The sequence below is a fragment of the Pogona vitticeps genome, chromosome 4 (assembly GCF_051106095.1).
Source record: "Pogona vitticeps strain Pit_001003342236 chromosome 4, PviZW2.1, whole genome shotgun sequence".
Taxonomy (NCBI): Eukaryota; Metazoa; Chordata; class Lepidosauria; order Squamata; family Agamidae; genus Pogona; species Pogona vitticeps.
The window spans coordinates 134,995,129-135,013,875 of record NC_135786.1 but is presented as its reverse complement, the minus strand read 5'-3'; positions in this window follow the sequence as shown (position 1 = coordinate 135,013,875).

Sequence of the window (18,747 nt, the reverse complement as noted above, 5' to 3'; positions counted from 1 at the left end):
TACCTAACTTTCAGACCTGCTAAGGACCAGATGATTTTTATTATGACTTGATTTTTATTATGTCCTGATATGTAAAACCATAGAATTCAAAGACTGTGTGCTTTCTTTTTCACATGACTATGTATGCATCACGTGATCACTAAACACAAGCTCTTAATAGGAGGAGATTTGGGGCAGGCAACAAGAGGTGCTCCTTCATAGCACATAATTAAACAATGATATTAGTTGTGACAAGATGGCCACCAGATTGAACAGTTTTAAAAGAGGGTTAGACAATAGAGAGGATAAAGCAGCCAATGTACTGGGCAAGACTGCTGTATATTGTTACAGAAGTGCTATGCTTCCCTGGGTCTCCTAGGTCTTCCAGATCACTTCTGGAAAAGGAAGTTTATTTTCTGTGGATGATGCTTTAAATAGTGGGCACTCACCTCTGCCCATTCCCAGGAAGCACTAAGTCTTATTGGCTCAGGTTGAAGGTGCTTCAGTGAGTAAATGTCTAAAAACAGTTGTTGTCAGTCACAGTGGGACCACTGGTAATGATTTTGGGAAATTTAAAACTTCCTGCTGTATCTCAATGTCCCCAAAGACTTCACCAGGATTAAGCTTAGGGACCTCGTTGGTGGGATGCGAATAGGAAACTTTTAATTAACAAAATAGAGCTGTGGCTGATGTCCTCAAGCTTAGGTGGCATAACTTTTTGTTACTGGGTTTCAGTCAGTATCTATTTCTGCAGTTAAAGATGGAAAAAATTGCCTTCGTGACATTTAAGACTATTCTTTTATGCGCAATTAAATAACTATAAACCCAAGACAGAATCACCTCTATTCAAATTGGCTCTAGACAATTTGGAAGACATATACTGAGTAAGGAATATTGGAAGAAGTATATCTTTTGTCTACAATTAAGGAGAAAATTTGTTAAGATGAAGGTGTAACACTCAGCACAAACCTGCTCACTCTCCTTTGCTCCCTCCTCATAGACTCAGCAGAAATGTTCAAATTGCAACATGGAGCGAACATCAAACAACTTCTCTTGGCCCTGTTTTGCTTCCAAGTGCAGACTACAAAGCCGTCTGCACCCAAACCTTTAAAGAATTACCAACCTCCAGTTGTCCAAAACCCAAAGCAATTATTCTGGATTAGAACCAGATAAAGGGATTACATCAAGCATTATCTGACAGTATTTTTAAGCTGCGGCATTCATTGCAGTGATAATTCAGCAGAAAGCATGAAGAGCTAATAACATTACAGAGCTACTGATGCTGGTGGTTCAGAAAGCCCTTGTGATTCCCCCCCCCCCGGTGATAGTGCTGCCTTGGTGACAGTAGTGCCAGAATACAGTGCAGTGGGAGAATGCTACAAATTAATGAGGAAAACATGACTGCTGGTGTCAGAAATGATGGCATGTTTGTTGTAAAGCATGTTATGTCCAATGGTCTTGTACAGTTTTTCCCAACCTGAGGGGGGGGGATGACCCTCAAGGGGGTGGCAAAGTGTTTTCTGGAGGTTGCAGGTCATTTTATATGTGTTGTAGCCCTTGTTAAATAATTTCTTCCTTGACCTTTTGGAGTGGGATATTAAAATTAGTGTGTACGTGTATGTATGAGAAACTGGTCCTTTCAGTGGAAAAGAAACCTCTGTTCTCTGAAGGGATGACTTTACTCCATTAAAAATGCCTTTTTATGCAAATGTGTGGGGGAGTCGCAGGTTACTTGGCTAAACGGTTACTTGGCTAAAAGGGGGTCATGACTCAAAAAAGCTTGGGAACTACTTGTTTAGTATGTCTCAGCTTATTCATTCAACATCCTCTCTGGTTTGATGGGGGCTCTCTCAACACCTTTTTCCCCTCATTCTTTCTCTTTGCATGCATATACAACAAATGTAATCCATGGATGGCTCGTACTGACAAGCGCTCCCCAGATTCCTATGCAATGATATGGCTCAGAGCTGTGTTACAGGATTTTGTTTCTTTGCAAACGAAATAACACTGAGTAATTTGTTTACAAATCAAACTATAAGTTGATTACTGGGGAGCATGCAGCATTAATGCTACAAAGCAATCAGCAGGCTTTGGAAGCCTCATAATGCCATGTATCTCTATTGCAAGCCTTCTCAAAAATACACCTGGGATTTGCAATGCATAGTTATACCAAAACAAAGAAATAATAAGAAATAAAATAGAAGCTGGTGTAGCACGTCTAAGCATGTGTTTTTCTGTAGCAAGGTGAACTAATCTTCCTGGCAGTTGCATTTTACAACACATGGACACACATGCCTCCATTTCAGCTGCCCAGTTAGCTTATTGTTTCACCCCAGCCACTTTTCAAAAAAATAAAATAAAAAAATTAAGTGTTCCTTGTACAGTTCTACAATTTAAAAATCATAGATTTTTTAAAAAAAATTTTCTATCTTAATTTGCAAAACTTCTTTGGAGAAAGGGCCATAGTATGATCACATCACCAAAGCTATGAGCTAACTCAGAGGTGGAGAATCATTGGATGCTGCTGATCTGGATGCTTATGATCTTTTCCTTAATATTTTCTGTTAATTGATGTAAGATGCCTCCTTATTCTTTGTTCAACATTTTAAAATAATTGCTTTTTAATGATGGTAACCACCATTATATACTTCTTGTTTTCAACTTTAAATATTGTCTTTCATTGTTGTACACTCCCTTGGGTTCTTTTCAAGGAGAAAGGTGGGATAAACATAGTATAAATTAATAAATGAAGCAAGCATGCTTAATGGAAGGGATTATGGGAGCTGTAGTTGAAAACATTTAGAGTCTCGGAGTTTAATCATCCCAGAGGTAATTGATGGAGGGCAGGGGACAAGGTACATTGTGTGACATGTTTGCACAATTCATGTGAAAAACAGGCATCACCATAATACAGTGTGTCTTTCTGTGGTACTTGAAAACAATAAATCAATTAAGGGTTTGTTTGTTTGACTGATTGATTCTATTTCTATACCACCCATCTGACCAAAGGTCTCTCTGGGTGATTCCTACACTGTTTGCCCCACTCATGAACACCTGTTGGTTTACCTGGTATTATCCCTCCTGGTGATAACCTGGAAAAAGAAAAAGTAAGCTGAGAGTGAGATCACTCGGTGAACTTTAGGGTTAGCAGAGATTTCCAACCCAATCCCACCCCCCTCCCCAAGGCCTTCATTCCATTCCTTGCTGGTTCTCATACTAATCATACAGATGCTTGCATCCAATATAACTATGGATGTCTGCCACAGCACAGACCAAAATGGCCTCTGGGAAGCAGCAAAGCTTCTGTTTTTCCTTCTCTCCTCACCAGCACCCGCAGAGTACCTTCTTCTTCTTCTGACTGTTGCTTTGGGTTTTTTTTTTTTTTTCCTTCATGGCAAAAATGTACAGCTGGTTTTATGGAGCCATCAAGTGGACAAAATGAGGCAGAACTAGCAGCATAATGTTCTTGAAATAAAGCCGTGTTCCTTAAAAACAATACACTGTACTGGATAGTCCTGAGCCTGGTTGCCATGTAAATTAGAAGCCATCTCATTATAACACTGTTGTTTTATCTCTTTCCTTCTTCTGGGAACTGTATCGCATTGCCCCATTACTGAAAGATGGTCAGCAATAGCATTCCCCTACTACCCTTAGATTATGGTCACTGGTCCCATCACCTCCTGGCAAATAGAAGGGGAAGATATGGAGGCAGTGACAGATTTTACTTTCCTGGGCTCCATGATCACTGCAGATGGGGACAACAGCCACGAAATTAAAAGACACCTCCTTCTTGGGAGGAAAGCGATGACAAACCTTGACAGCATCTTAAAGCAGAGACATCACCTTGCCAACAAAAGTCCGAATAGTCAAAGCTATGATTTTTCCAGTAGTGATGTATGGAAGTGAGAGCTGGACCATAAAGAAGGCTGACCACCGAAGAATTGATGATTTTGAACTGTGGTGCTGGAAGAGGCTCTTGAGAGTCCCCTGGACTGCAAGGAGAACAAACCTATCAATTCTAAAGGAGATCAAGCCTGAGTGCTCACTGGAAGGACTGATCCTGAAGCTGAGGCTCCAATACTTTGGCCATCTCATGAGAAGAAAAGACTCTCTGGAAAAGACCCTGATGTTGGGAAAGTGTGAAGGCAGGAGGAGAAGAGGACGACAGAGGACGAGATGGTTTTGCTCCAAAAATGCATTAGGGCTTATTTTCAGGGGATGTTTTATTTTTTTCCATGTACAACAATCTACATTTATTCAAATACAGTCATATTATCTTCTTCTGGTTGCTGCACAATGGTGAAGGGCAGGATTTCACTAGCTGGGGCTTATTTTTGGGGTAGGGCTTATATTACGAGCCTCCTGAAAAATCATACTAGGGCTTATTTTCAGGTTAGGTCTTATTTTCAGGGAACTAGGGTAATTGCAACTAACCGATAAGGTGCTAGAGGGGTCTCAGTTATATGATTGTAACACCAGACATGACTGAGACACGTTCTGGCAACTTGTCAAAGAATTGTAATTAGGATTCTGGCTATTCTATGAAACAGAAGTTGAAAATATATTATTGCAATGATGTGGTGAACGTTGATTGTAACTAAGGAGTAGCTGCTTATCATGATGATGGTTGTGACAGAGCTGATAATACTCTGCCATAGCCATCATGATGATAATGCATTTATCTAGTTTTGGCTCTATCATGATTGAACACTCAACATGTTAATTAACTAGACTATGTGATTTTTGAAGTTGGGAAATTAGTCTTCTAAGTACATTTTAGAAATATGCTAATCACCCAGATTTTTAATACCACTTCTCAAGTTGCTTTGGACAATGAAAGCAGTTCTTCATTTATTTAGTTCTGTCTGGGCTTCTCACAAATATCATGAAATAGCCCCATTTGAGATAGTACTGTAGAATTGGTGGAAATGGGAGAGAAAGGCCATCGTGGCTTCCATGGTTGACTTCAGAGGCATGGCTACTTGTAGTGATATAGTGAGTGGTATCTGGCATTATAAATTTGTCCATCTCATAATACTCAGACACACTAACTTTCTATATAGAAACAGAAATATCCTTTTTTTCTTCAGCATTCAAGTGTATCAGATTGTTTTGGTTGTGTATAAGCAAAAGTACTTCAGCTGAAATGTTCATTTGTTTCTCTGAAACTGCAGTGTAAGTTTCCCTATGAACTAAAATCTATATTTACTCCTCTTTTGTGTAGTGTACCTACTAGAGATGGGGACATTCATATTCGCAACCGAATACGAATATCTTTGTCCAAGCTGGACTTAATGAGGGTCTGGCCCCCAGGACTGGACCATCCACTCATGTGTCCCAGTGCTGAAAAGGTCCCACTCTTCCCACCAATGTTACCTGTACCCTGTCTTCCTGCTCGCCTGGCCACTCCAGTCAGGGGTGGGAGGATGAGTCTTCCCACACAGCTGCTGAGTGGCCAGCCCAGCATGGATACAGCGGAGCTCTGGGCACCACTGGCAGGAAGAGCAGGACCTCTGTAGTAACAGGATGTGTGAATGGATGCGGCCAGACCTTCATTAGGTCCAGCTGGGACCGGGAAATCCCCATCTCTAGTGCCTACATAAAAGTAAGAGCTGTATCTGTATCAACACATGAATATAAGCTGAACCCATGCATCACAATGTTTAATACTGTACGCACGGATTGATTTTACTGCTACTGCTGCTGCTGCTGCTGCTGCTGCTGCTGCTGCTGCTGCTACTACTACTACTACTACTACTAATAATAATAATAATAATAATACTAATAATACTAATACTAATACTAATACTACTACTACTACTACTACTACTACTACTACTACTACTAATAATAATAATAATAATAATAATAATAATAATAATAATAATAATAATAATAAAAGCTTTTTAAAAGCTTCTCAAAGCCCACCACCTTCTAAAAAGCAAGGTGCTTGGTTTCAGTTATTATTTTCTCACATGATTCCTGCAAATATTTTATAATATTAATTGCATGTTGCCAAGTCAATCCCAATTTATGACAACCCTTTCCAGAGTTTGCTAGGCATAAAGTACTCAGAGGTGGTGTGCCATTCTCTTCTTTTAGGGGCACTCTGGGACTGTTTAATATACCAAAGGGTCCAGAGACTGGCACTTCTCCAAGGCACAGTGCGGAATTAAACTCTCACTCCTCTCTTCTTCTGTGCCCAGGTGCCCAGCTTGGTGAACTGTCCAGATAAATAACTGTGCACTGTAATTTCCAAATTATAATAACTCTTCTCAGTATTTTCTAGGTAGAGAATACTGAGAATTAGTTTACCATTCCCTTCCTGGGAGTGTTGTAGGACTATTCAGTTTGTCCAAGGCTATACAGGTTGACTGGGGAGCAACAGAGGGAAACCATCCCGCACCCTCTAGCTCTCCAGCCAGGAACCCAACTCATTGAGCTCTCCAGCGAGCTCAAAGTTTTATTCCCACAGAGATATGAAAATGTATCACTTTTCTTGCTGTGAATGTCATTAGCCTTCTTATCCTATTTCAGTTCTGTAACTGGGTTGCGTGACTTTTAAAAATTTCTATGTGGGAATTCAAGCACTTGTTAAAAGTATTTTTTTTTTTACATGCAGATTATAATGCAATGTTTTTCACTGGCTAAAATGTTTCTGGATATGAGTGCATGTGCGCACACAGAATATTTTCCCAAATCTTGGAAAAGTTACTTTTTGGACTCTAATTCCCAGGAACTCATAAACCCCATGACCATTCTGGGAGCTGCAGTCCCAAAAAGTAACATTCTTAAGTTCTATTTTTAAAACATATACATGTTATATATTATATAAATATTTTCCATGCTGTTGTATACTGTACATATTTTGCATATTGTACACACATTATAATATTTGTATTTTTCCAAAAATTACACATCTTGCTTATGCCTATATCCGGAGATATACTGGTGCCTGTTTTCTTCACTAAAACACAATGGATGTCATCATAATCTTTATGTTATTTTTATTTATTTATTTATTGTATTTATACCCCGTCTTAGAACTACAGAACTGGGAGAGACCTAATGGATCACTGAGTCCAGCTCCTGTCAAGGAGACACAGTGGGGAATCGAACTCCCAACCTCTCTTGCCACTGCCAGGTGCCTAAACCTCTGAGCTATCCAACAGTTCAGTACATCAGCATGTTGAGCTAGCAGATAAATCTTACAAAACATCTGAACAAAACTTGGAGGTGTTTGTGTGTGCGAGTGTGGAGGGGAGATTTTTAAATACATATTTACTTCCATAAATATTTTGAGAAACACTTCCTTTTTCGGAATATAATCTCACGTATTGATTCACAAATGGCAGTGGGTATAAGCAGGTAGAGGACCTGCCTTAGCATTAGTCAGAATGACACAGCTGTCTCAGGCAGCAGATTTTGAGGGTCATGAAAGAACAGGAGAGTGTTGTTTATTTATTATGATGACATACACTTGTGGATTTGCTGCCAAGAGAGGTATTTCCAAGATGCTGTATCTCATGTGTGAAAAAATAACCAGGCTGGCTTTGTAGAGGGGACATTTTGAAAGAGGGAAGAGGACACCATTTTGTTTTCCACTTCTGATGAGAACCTGTCTCGGCATGACTTGCCCCCTGCTTATTCCTCATGCATGGAAGGACAAGAACAACTACACACCAGTTCTTGCTCTTACCAGCTGCAGATGCGCTCACATGAATCTAGCACCAGCCACCAGGGTCTAACACGATAGGGAGGCAGTTGTGGTTGGATTAAGCAAAAGGTTGATGATTTGACAAAATAATAACAATGAATCAGTGCACAGCTGATTTTTCACCTTTTTCGGCCCATGGATCTATGGGAGGAGGATAGATAAATCAATCTCTGATACATGGGATTGGCAGCCTCCTTTGTCTGCCCTGGCTGCCAGCTAAAGGTCATTTGCTCTCTACCAAGGAGCTTCCAAAACAAACAAACAAACAAAAAAACCTGGGGAAAAATATAAATATACATTTCCTTGACATTTGGATATTATACAGAGGTGTTCTTTCTGCGCTAGCAAATTGTATGGTGATTTACATGTCCAAGAACATTAGCGCTGTACTGGTGTGTCCAAACACACACCAGTACAACGCCAAATCTGTTGCTATTTAAATATCATTTTAAACTGGCTTAATGTTTTTAAAATGCATTTTGTAGTTATTATTTATTTTATGATGCAATTACAATTATTATCGTGATTTTAATTCTGACTGTACAGTATATTGAATTCTACTAGCTGCTTTTAACATCTCCTCAAGAGGAGTTAAGATACAAATGAACTGGTTTTCAGCAAGGTAGCAATGTTTATCTGTATCAGCATGTGTAGAAAAAACAAAAAGCAAAAGGTCATGGCACATTAAAGATTAACAAATTTATTCTGCTGGATATCAATCCACTTCCTTAGACATACGTATCTGCAGGGTGCCTGAAGAGGTAGATTGGAATCCACAAAAGCTCCCACTAGAAAAAAAAATCTTTTCAATGTGCCAAAACAGTTATGTTTTCAGTTGTTCAAGAAAGGGTCTACGATCCATTCTAAATGTTTAGGGAGAACTAGGGCAAAGGGAATCATTTGTTCTTTCTACTCCACTCTTATAATATGCAAGCAAAAGAATAAGGTAGATGCAGGTAATCAGTCTCTTTTAGCTACCCTCCTTTTAGCAAAGTTTGGAAATAATGAGTTTAAAACTGATTCATTATCTTTAATCATTAAACAAATGTAAGCTGTTCTAAATTGATTGCTTAGATTGGGATAAGTGCATCAGTGCACAATGCAGCAGTGAATTGCTGCTGGTTAACGAATTGCTGCTTGTATCTCTCATCGGCACCAACTCACACAATTGGTGCATGGCAAGGGTTACATAACAGGCACTTTGTTAACTAGTGGCAACTTCCTGCTGCATTTTATGCCATTGCACTTGCACTGACATAGCTAATGGACAGGATTCTGGCCAACTCTAATGGTTTGTGCAATGATCAACTTTCCACATTATTTTAATTGGTTACTTTGGGGGGAAAATTGAGGTGGGGCCATTTTTAGTGATTTCAATTAATTTTTTTACATTTAAAAGTAACAGATTATTAATGTAGTAAACTAACTTTACAGTTTTCACTAAAATAATTAACATTACTGACAATGTTCAATTTAATATCACCTTTTCAGTGTGAATACTAATGTTTCCAGGTTCAGCATCCATGTGGTATGAGAATCATTAAGCCCTTCTCTCTGTGAAGATTGTGGTCAGAACAGGAAATGGATAAACATTCCAGAAATAAGCAAAAAGAGGTGTTGATGGATACTAAGTAAAAATGAGTGGAAGGAAGCCAGGGATTATGATAAAGGTCATGGGCAACAGCAACATCTAACAACTTCAGAATTTCAGATGGAAACCATTGTTGACATAGAAACTTTATGAAAACCAGATCTGCAGAAATGAGGTCTGAATGTAAGCTACGAGATTGGTAGAAAATGTTGTGGCATCCAGATATGGAGATGCTGAGATCTTGTTTTTCAGTTTTAAATTAAAATAGAAAGTGAAACTTCAGCTTCTAGAAAAATATCAGTACCATATGGAGTTACTAGCATGGTACCCATACTTAAATTGTTCCCTGCATGTATTGCATTTTTTCTTTCCAATAAAATAAAGCTTTTGTTCTTTCCAGTGTAATAAATGTACCCCAGAACTATTTTTCCTTGCAAATACAAAATACTGTAGATTGTCCGGAATCTTACAGCTTACATGCACCAGTGTAAATATAATAGCTTAAATCACAGCAGCAAACTGCTTCTAGCTAAACAGCCACCACCTGTATTCCTTGTCACAAACCGAGCCACATGACTGGTGCACAATGAGAAATACAAGCAGTGACTCCCAAATTAGTGGCAATTCACTGGTATGATCAACACTGTTGCATTTACACTGGTGTATGTGAACAACAGAATTCTGATCAGTATATCTATACGTATATTTACTTTGGATCCTTGGATAATCAACAATGCACAGTATGTTTTGGGTGTGGGAGGTATAAATTAGGGATGTGTACCAGATTTAGAGAAGTGTCCAAACAAGGCAGAGCAGAAATATTTGTACATTTGCAGATCAGCTACAGGGTAGTTTCTTTGTGAACCAACCCAGGTATCTTTGGGTTTGTGTTACACAAGGAGAAATAGAATATAGCTCATAGCAAAATCCATGTCCAAGCTAAACTGTCTCTGGCAAGGTTAACCAGTGTAGTATTGAGTGAGAAGTGTACATTTTATGATAATAAATCCTGTACTCCTATCACATCTGACCAGGATTTGGTCATAGGCAGTGCAGATGTGTGGTTGAATGTGAACACAGAGGTCTTTTTAATGCAATCTGTTTGTCTCTTTCATAGAATTAGGATTGGGGAAACTGCTTCCAATTTATAATCCTCCCATTTATTCCCATTCTTTCTTTATGAAACAAATACTTTAAGGATGAAAAGAGGAAATAACTGCACAATGTGTTTTGATGGATACTGCCCAGTTCAGCTTTGAAAAGTTGCTCTTCTGGACCACACTTCCAGAATCCTGCATGATAGACCTGGTTCCTCACCATCAACAGAGGTTTGCTGGGGGGGGGAAGAGTGTTGTTTCTTTTTCTGTGAGGCCTAAGAAGGTAATGAAAGTCAGTCTCGTTTTCATTTTAGAAAAAAGCAATTTTCCTAAATGGTGTCTCACTAATAGTGCCTGATCACATCTAAGCCCTGCAGCAAATGAGTCTTAATCCAGTTTGTCTGAGCTACGTTACCTGAGGGAAATAATAGCAAGCCTTTCTCTCTGCTTGCAAACTGTTCGCAGGAACTTCTCCAATATATATTAATCCCATCATTTATCTTTGTCAATGGAGTACAAAAAATAATTTGTGCAAGAGTAAACAGATGAGCAGAGAAGGGAGCTCTGTTTTATTAAACAGTGAAAAGCAGGCGCTCCCTCAGCCAATCATGTTTTTATTGCAAAATCTGGGCAGTTCTTCTGCATATGTGTAGCACAAGATGAGGATTCAGCCATTCTGATACTAAAGGGAAATAACATTGCAGCAACCATTATAAGACTGGAAAAACAGGACAATTTCTTTGTTCTTTTTATACAGATTTCAGACGAGACTTTATATTTAAATGGCCGCAGTACTGTTGCATAGGTTCAATTGTGTTACAACTATGACATCAATCTCAGATCGCCACTCATTAAACACTTCTATTTTCAATTTCAGGATGCACATATATTTATGTCATTGTATGCAAGCTGTGTACACACTGAAAATGCAAAAGGAAGCCTTGAATCAGAAGCAAACTGACACAGATGATGACATCACACCTATTGCATAGGCAGAGATCTGTCAAAATATGCAATTAGCATTTGTTATAGTTCTGTGTTCATACTTACTAATACAAATATAGGCAGTGAACAACTTTGTATTTGTTTCATTTCTTGGTTTTTTGGAGGTACATCTTTTGTTTTTCATGGTCTTCATACACCTTATTTCAAGTCAATCATTTCAAGTTTCCCATTTGTGTTTTCTAGCACTCCAACACCCCTAAAGAACCATTCAAGTGTATCCAAAAACAAACAAACAAAACTGGAATATTTATTTTAAAAGCCTACCAAAATGTACACCTTAACAAAATTAATACATAGTAAATTAACCAAATAACAATTTTAAAACAAACAAACAAACAAACAAACAAACAAACAAACAAACAGGGAAAGCACCCTGTCAGCACATAACACAGGGGGGAAATAGCAACATTTTAAAAACACACCGCCCCTTCTACCAAAAATCAAGAAAAGCAAGCAAGTAAATAAAGGCAAAAAATAAAGGCACCACAAACCAAAACGAACACGGGAAGATTTTTCTCACCACTGCTTGATGTCTTTTCCTATTTCAGTTCTGCAGGCAACAGCAGGCAGGCAGTAAGAAAAATACCTGTACTCTGAAATCTAAGCAAAAGACAAAGAGAGAAAGGATCAAAGATGGAGGCACAGAGGCAGGCAGGCAGCTAAGGGCACCAGGAACTAGCACACAGTAATCACAGAAAAATGACTGAAGCAAAAGACTACTCCTCACTGGATTCCAACCAATCCAGGTTTTTAACAAATTCAAAATTCCTGCTGTTAGATATTCTGGTTGACTGCGGATGACAGTTCTGAAACACTATTGAGTGAAAACTTTCTGTGGCAATTTAATGGGCAAGAACTGAAATGATGGTCATATGAAAGAGAAAATACGAAACACATAACTTTCATGTCCCCCTCTTATGTTAACACAAATCATCCATGCTTTAAAATCTCTGTTTCTGGAATCAATGAAAGAACACATAACACACACAAAAAGAGTCTCGTTTGTGTTTTGGGTCTTAAGTTCAAACATGGAAGGCCCATTGCTATTACAGGTAGTCATTAATTTATCTACTGAACATACAGAGTTTTTCCTGATTCCTACACTCAGCACACACTGCCATACATATCTGTCCACCCATATACCCACAGCCCCACACCATTTACTCAGTGTTTTAAATATGTGGTATGGCCTATTGGCTTTTCTACCCAGAACATCAGTGTAGCTACCTCCCTATTCAGTACAGTATTTGTTTGAATTAGTATCTAGAGGTTCTCTGTTAAAGCAATAACTTTGAAGGTGCAGATTTTTAGAGTAACTGTGAAAAGAAAGGGGGCTAGTTTTAGCATCAAATTCATTGGAGATACGCTGGATGGAGAGGAGGCCAAGGATGAAACAGTAGCAATAGGATTTTCTGGCCTACAAACACCATTATTCTCCATTTTGGGGTATCTACTTTTACGTCCTTTTCAGTCACCTTTCCAACATCTCAGTGTTATGCATTGAGCAAAAGACCTAAATTAGAAGGCCTTCAGGCTTAGCCAAGCCAAGCTCCCCCTAAGTTTCTGTTTCCTGCCTCAGTTCTAGCTGGGAGCTTCCTTTTTGAGAAGCTTTCCGATTTTGAATAATTTTCAAAGTCAGTTTAAACAAATGTCTGTGGTAGTATCATTACTAAAATTTAGCATTTCATGAGACAGTGCTTTTTTCATTTACAATTATTTTTATTAAGTTTTTCTATATTTCACTTTTTAAATGGTAATTTATTTATTTCGCTCCATAAGACGCACCTTTCCATAAGACGCACCAATTTTTTAGGAGAAGAAAACAGGAAAATATAATCTGTTTTCTTCGCTCCATAAGACTCACAGACTTTCCACCACCCCCCGTTTTGTGGGGGAAAAGTGCGTCTTACGGTGCGAAAAATACAGTACTTGTTTAGGTTAAATGGAATTAGATTATAGTAAAGGAAAGGTGGGAACACACAAGAGTTTCTCTAAAATAAAAAAGGAAGTACGGCTGTTTTAGACTCATGGTGACAAAGTGCTCCTTGGGCAAATTATTTGAAGGTGAAATAGAAATTCGATGGTTGAAGGACATTTAATAGGGGTCACTAAAATGACATGGGCCTAAGATATTCTTCTCTGAAGACTCTTCTTAGAAGGTGCCCATCATAAAGAAATGAAAGATCGCTCCATCCATTTATTTTATTATGTGGTTAGGTTTTTAGACAGCTTTTAAGGCACCCAGTCATGGCCTGTATGACTCATAAAATGGCGTGGCAACATGAAGACAGATTAGAATGAGGATCTGGAATTTAACATTAATGACTAAATGCTTCTGTCTAGTGGAGAGCATAAAACGAAAAAATAAAATTCAAAGCTAGCCCCCCTCTGTCATAAGAAACTGATTCCAATGCATCAGGAATCAACCTCTTTGACATAACTTTGGTGTCAGCTCATGAAAGCATACAATCAAGTATTTTCCAAGCATGGGTTTCTTGCCCACTCCAGAAGCACTGGCTTAGGAAAGTCACAAGAGACGTTGTTCCAAGCACTTTACTCAAGAAGTATGGAAGAGATAAAGTGATTTGATAAAGAGACTTTTCCCCCTCCGAACATATTAGGAACTAATACCCTTTGGCAAATGTCTTCCACAATCTGACAAATCTGCAAAAGAATGTTTTCACGGAGTTATCTTTTCACCATTGACAAAAAGCTTTAACAAAATGCACCCTCTTTTGTCGCTGCATTATTTATTATTATTATTATTATTATTATTATTATTATTATTATTATTATTATTATTATTATTATTATTATTGATTTCCCTCCTTTCTGTATTTGTTTTATAATGTGGAAAATGTCCCAAATGGCTCATAAATGTCACATAACCAATGGAAACTGTCTCTTAAAATAATGTCAATCACCATACTGTTTTGTTTAATGCTTAAAGTACTTTTACATGTTCTGACCTAAAATATATACTGTACTAAAATATGTAAAGCAATTAGCATCTGAAAAACAAACTGCATTCAACAGACACTCTTCTTGAAAATAGAAGCCATACAAATACGGCCCCACTAGATGGCAGCATCCAGGTGCAGTGTGGTGTGTTATGTTCATACTGAGAAACTCTGGGTCCTAGAAACACATTAGAAAGTTGTCCTTGTTATGTAAATAAGTATCCCCTGGATTTTGGTGGAATCACCTGGTGTCATGAAAGGACAGCAAACGGTTACCTCTTTAATTTCTTATTGCTGTATTTTTCTTGAGGAGAGGTACGCGGCTGGAAATAACTTTGGCTGAAATACCAAAGCTAGCCTGGGTGGCTGTGCAACTTGGCAGAGAATGCCATTTGCTGTTTCTCCACCCTAGGCAGCAAAATGTCTTCGGAAAGGCCAGAGGCAAGGGCCCTGCCTTTCTGTTTTGAGGAGGCCTGAAGTACATTTTTACTGGAACGTGAGGGGAAGCTGCCTCTGGACTCTCGAAGGCCTTGTCCATGGAGGCCTCTCTGTCTATCTTTCAATTCTACTGTGGGCAGGCCAGCAAATTTGTGGGGTTTTTTGAGGGTGGGGTTGGACAAGGCTTTGGTTTATATGCAAATATTTCATAACTGGTTTTAGCTTATTGTTTGTTTTTTAAAGTGGTAAAGGTAAAGGTAAAGGTTCCCCTTGACAATTTTTGTCCAGTCGTGTTCGACTCTAGGGGGCGGTGCTCATCCCCGTTTCCAAGCCATAGAGACAGCGTTTTGTCCGAAGACAATCTTCTGTGGTCACATGGCCAGTGCGACTTAGGCACAGAACGCTGTTACCTTCCCACCGAGGTGGTACCTATTTATCTACTCGCATTTGCATGCTTTCGAACCGCTAGGTTGGCGGGAGCTGGCACAAGCGACGGGCGCTCACTCCGTCGCGTGGATTCGATCTTACGACTGATTGGTCTTCTGACCCTGCAGCACAGGCTTCTGCGGTTTAGCCCACAGCGCCACCACGTCCCTCTTTTTAAAGTGACTTTATTACTATTTCATCTCTTATGTTGGTAGGAAGGCAACATGCAATTTAACACACACACACGGGGGGGGGGGAGAGAGAGAGAAAGACAGAGAGAGAATGTTTGACGTTATTGAAAAATGATAATAGAATTCCTGATAAACTTCCAAAGAAGATCTGGATATTCTGGATCACAATTTTGAAAACATCTTGGTAGCTTTGTCCAGAGTTTTCCTTAGTTCACAACCATATTCATTTCCCTTGCTCTACTATTTCTGCTTTTGTCTGTACGAATTTGAGAGAGACAGAATGAACTCTAGTCTAATTAAAATGTAGAGCCAATTTTTAAAAAGGATGATTTCAGTAACCACTTGAGATAAAATACGCTTAGGACTTCAAGTACAGTGAATTGCGGTCTGTTGGGGGGGGCTATAAAGCCATCAAGTCCAACCTCCTGCTTGATGCAGGAATACAAATGAAAGGATATCTGCCAGGTGGTTGTCTTAAGTTTCTCTTGAATGCCTCCAGCGTTGGAGCACCCATCACCTCTTGAGATAATCAGTTCCACTGACTCCTTCATCGCTAGGAGCTGAAGCTGCAGATCTAGAAATTGCAGAGTTTTAAGAATCAGCAGATGATTAGCAAAAGGGAGAATTGGATGAAAAGATATAGCTCTCCCAGTCTTACCTGCATTTTGCCTAGGATACCAGTTCCCTGAATAATGCCCACCTTGTACCACAGTACTAGGAACTTATGATGAGGGATTGTTCCCCAACTGTGTCACTACTGTGCAAACAAACAATGCCAAGACATTTAAATAACCCACAAGATCTATTAAAAGGGAGGACTTGCATCAGATACAACTAGTTACCCTCCTGATACCTTCAATTATGCCATGGTCACAGATTGACAGCTCTATACTCTTTTGGTTTCCCCATCTTGAAAGATTATTGCAGATTTTGAAAAAAAAAAGATGAGACAGAGGTTAACTAACGATGCAATCTTATTTATATGTCAGGACGAAGCCAATGGGGGTTTACCCCCAAGCATGGTGGCCATATGATTGCAGCCCAAAATGACTGGAAGATATTCCATAAGAAGGAGACCTAAGACACTAGTAGCTGTTGTTTTCTTGAAATGCAGCTTCTTTCATAATCTTATGACAAGCAGTAGTGAACCCATTGTCTTCCATTTACCTTCCTTTATCTCAGAGTTATATTATAATAAATGTTTTTAAAAGGCTGTAGCTTAATATAATTTTTTTCCTAAATGTGCAAAACCTCTGTTCTATTTAACTCACATTTTGAATTTCACATAAAATGTTCAAAAAAGCAGGTTTGAAGGGGACATGAGATTTATCAAAAGTTTTAATAGACAGAAATACTGCATTTAAAAGTGGGTCATATAATTAAATCAACTAGCAGCTGATTTAGGATAAAGAAAATAGTTCTTCATACAATGCATCGTTAATTTATAGCAGCCTTTCCCAACCAGATGTCTTCCAGATTTTTTTTCATCACAATGCCCATAATTCCCTGGGCAGGGTAAAGAGTAATATTCAGTCAGGGGAGAATGGTTTCCATTATGAGCTGTGCCTAACATGGTTCTATCCTCCTTACTATCCCACAATTCGCATAAGCTCTTTGGAGGTAAAAAAAAAACCTTGTGTAAGTTAAGTGCAATAAGGCATCTAGTTTTATGTCTAATTTGGCCTTACTATTCCATCCACTAGGGACATGGTGGCACTGTGGGTTTAAACCACAGAAGCCTCTGTGCTGCAAGGTCACAAAATCATCTGTTGTAAGATCGAATCTATGCGACGGAGTGAGCTTGTCCCAGCTCCTGCCAACCTAGTACTGTAGTTCAAAAGCATGTAAATGTGAGTAGATAAATAGGTACCACCCATGGTGAGAAGGTAACAGCGTTCCATGTCTAGTCGTGCTGGCCATGTAACCACGGAAACTGTCTATGGACAAATGCTGGCTCTACGGCTTAGAGATGGGGATGAGCATCGTGCCCTAGAGTAAGACACGACTGGACTAAATGACAAGGGGAATCTTTACCTTTTATTCCATCCACTAATAGGATGGTATATACACACAATATTGCTTCTTGCTGATATATCTTTCCCCCATCATTTACCTTCAGATGATATTTTGAAATGTTTTGTGGTTGCTTTTCTCCACAATCCTGGTCTGGGTCCTTCGGTCCAATCATGGCATCTTTCCTTTTCTTTGTTTTGCTGGACCTAGTGGTGTTTGTCTCCACCTGCATCCTAGTTTCCCCACCATTTCTCATTAGTACATTCATCAATGCATATTTTATACCTACTGTATTAGGGATAATTCTCAAAATCTCTTCTTAATTAAATACAATTAAAATGCAAAGAACCTCTTTTTTCCCCTGAAAGATAACTGACTTGATAACAACTTTGTGTTCTTCCTTGGCCTTTCAGATACTGCATGAAATTGTAGAAAGATGCCTCATCTTGTATATGGGCATTATTTAAGTTTCATGTTCACGCAGACATACTTGCTCAAGATATGAATAATTTGAAACCATGAGCTGGCAAACCTGCCTCAAAACACAGTTTATCTTTCTGTTTTTCTGAATGCTAAAACACGGAGGGCATTTATTTATTTATTTATTCACTTATTTTTACCTTGCCTTTCTCTTTTAAAAGGACCCAAAGTGGCTTACATCATTGAAAGACAACATTTAAAGCTGAGAACAGTGAGCATAAAAAGGCTACTTACATCATTAAAGTTAAAACAATAGGTATGCAAATATTAAAAAGGAACAAACATCACTCTGAGAGATGGTAAACATGAGTAATACTAAAGACCCAGTCAGAGCAGTAATGCATACCAATCACCCATGTAACCAGCTACGTAGCCAGCCACTGAGGGAAAGCTTGCCTGAAGAGAAAGATCTTTGCCTGCTTTTGTAAGGATGGGGCCAGCCTGGCCTGCTGCGGGAGGGAGTTCCAAAGTCTGACAGCAACAACAGAGAAAACCCTCTCCTGTGTCTCCATCCAACACACCTGTGAAGGTGGTGGGACTGAGAGAAAGGCCTCACCTGATGATCTTAATACCTGAGCCACTTCATAGTGGGAGACACAGTCTTTGAGATACCTTGAACTCAAGGCCATTTATGGTTTTATATGTTAAAGTCAGCACTTTGATTTTTTTCTGGAAACTGATTGGCAGCCAGTGGAACTGCTGTAATTTATTCTGTTTATCATTATAATCCACCTTTCTTCCGTAGGGTTGAAGGTGACGGGCACAAGGCTTGAATATATAAAGCAGTTTTATACTTACAGATAAGGTTGTCTATCCTCCAAGCATTGAGCAGACTACCTAAACTTATTTA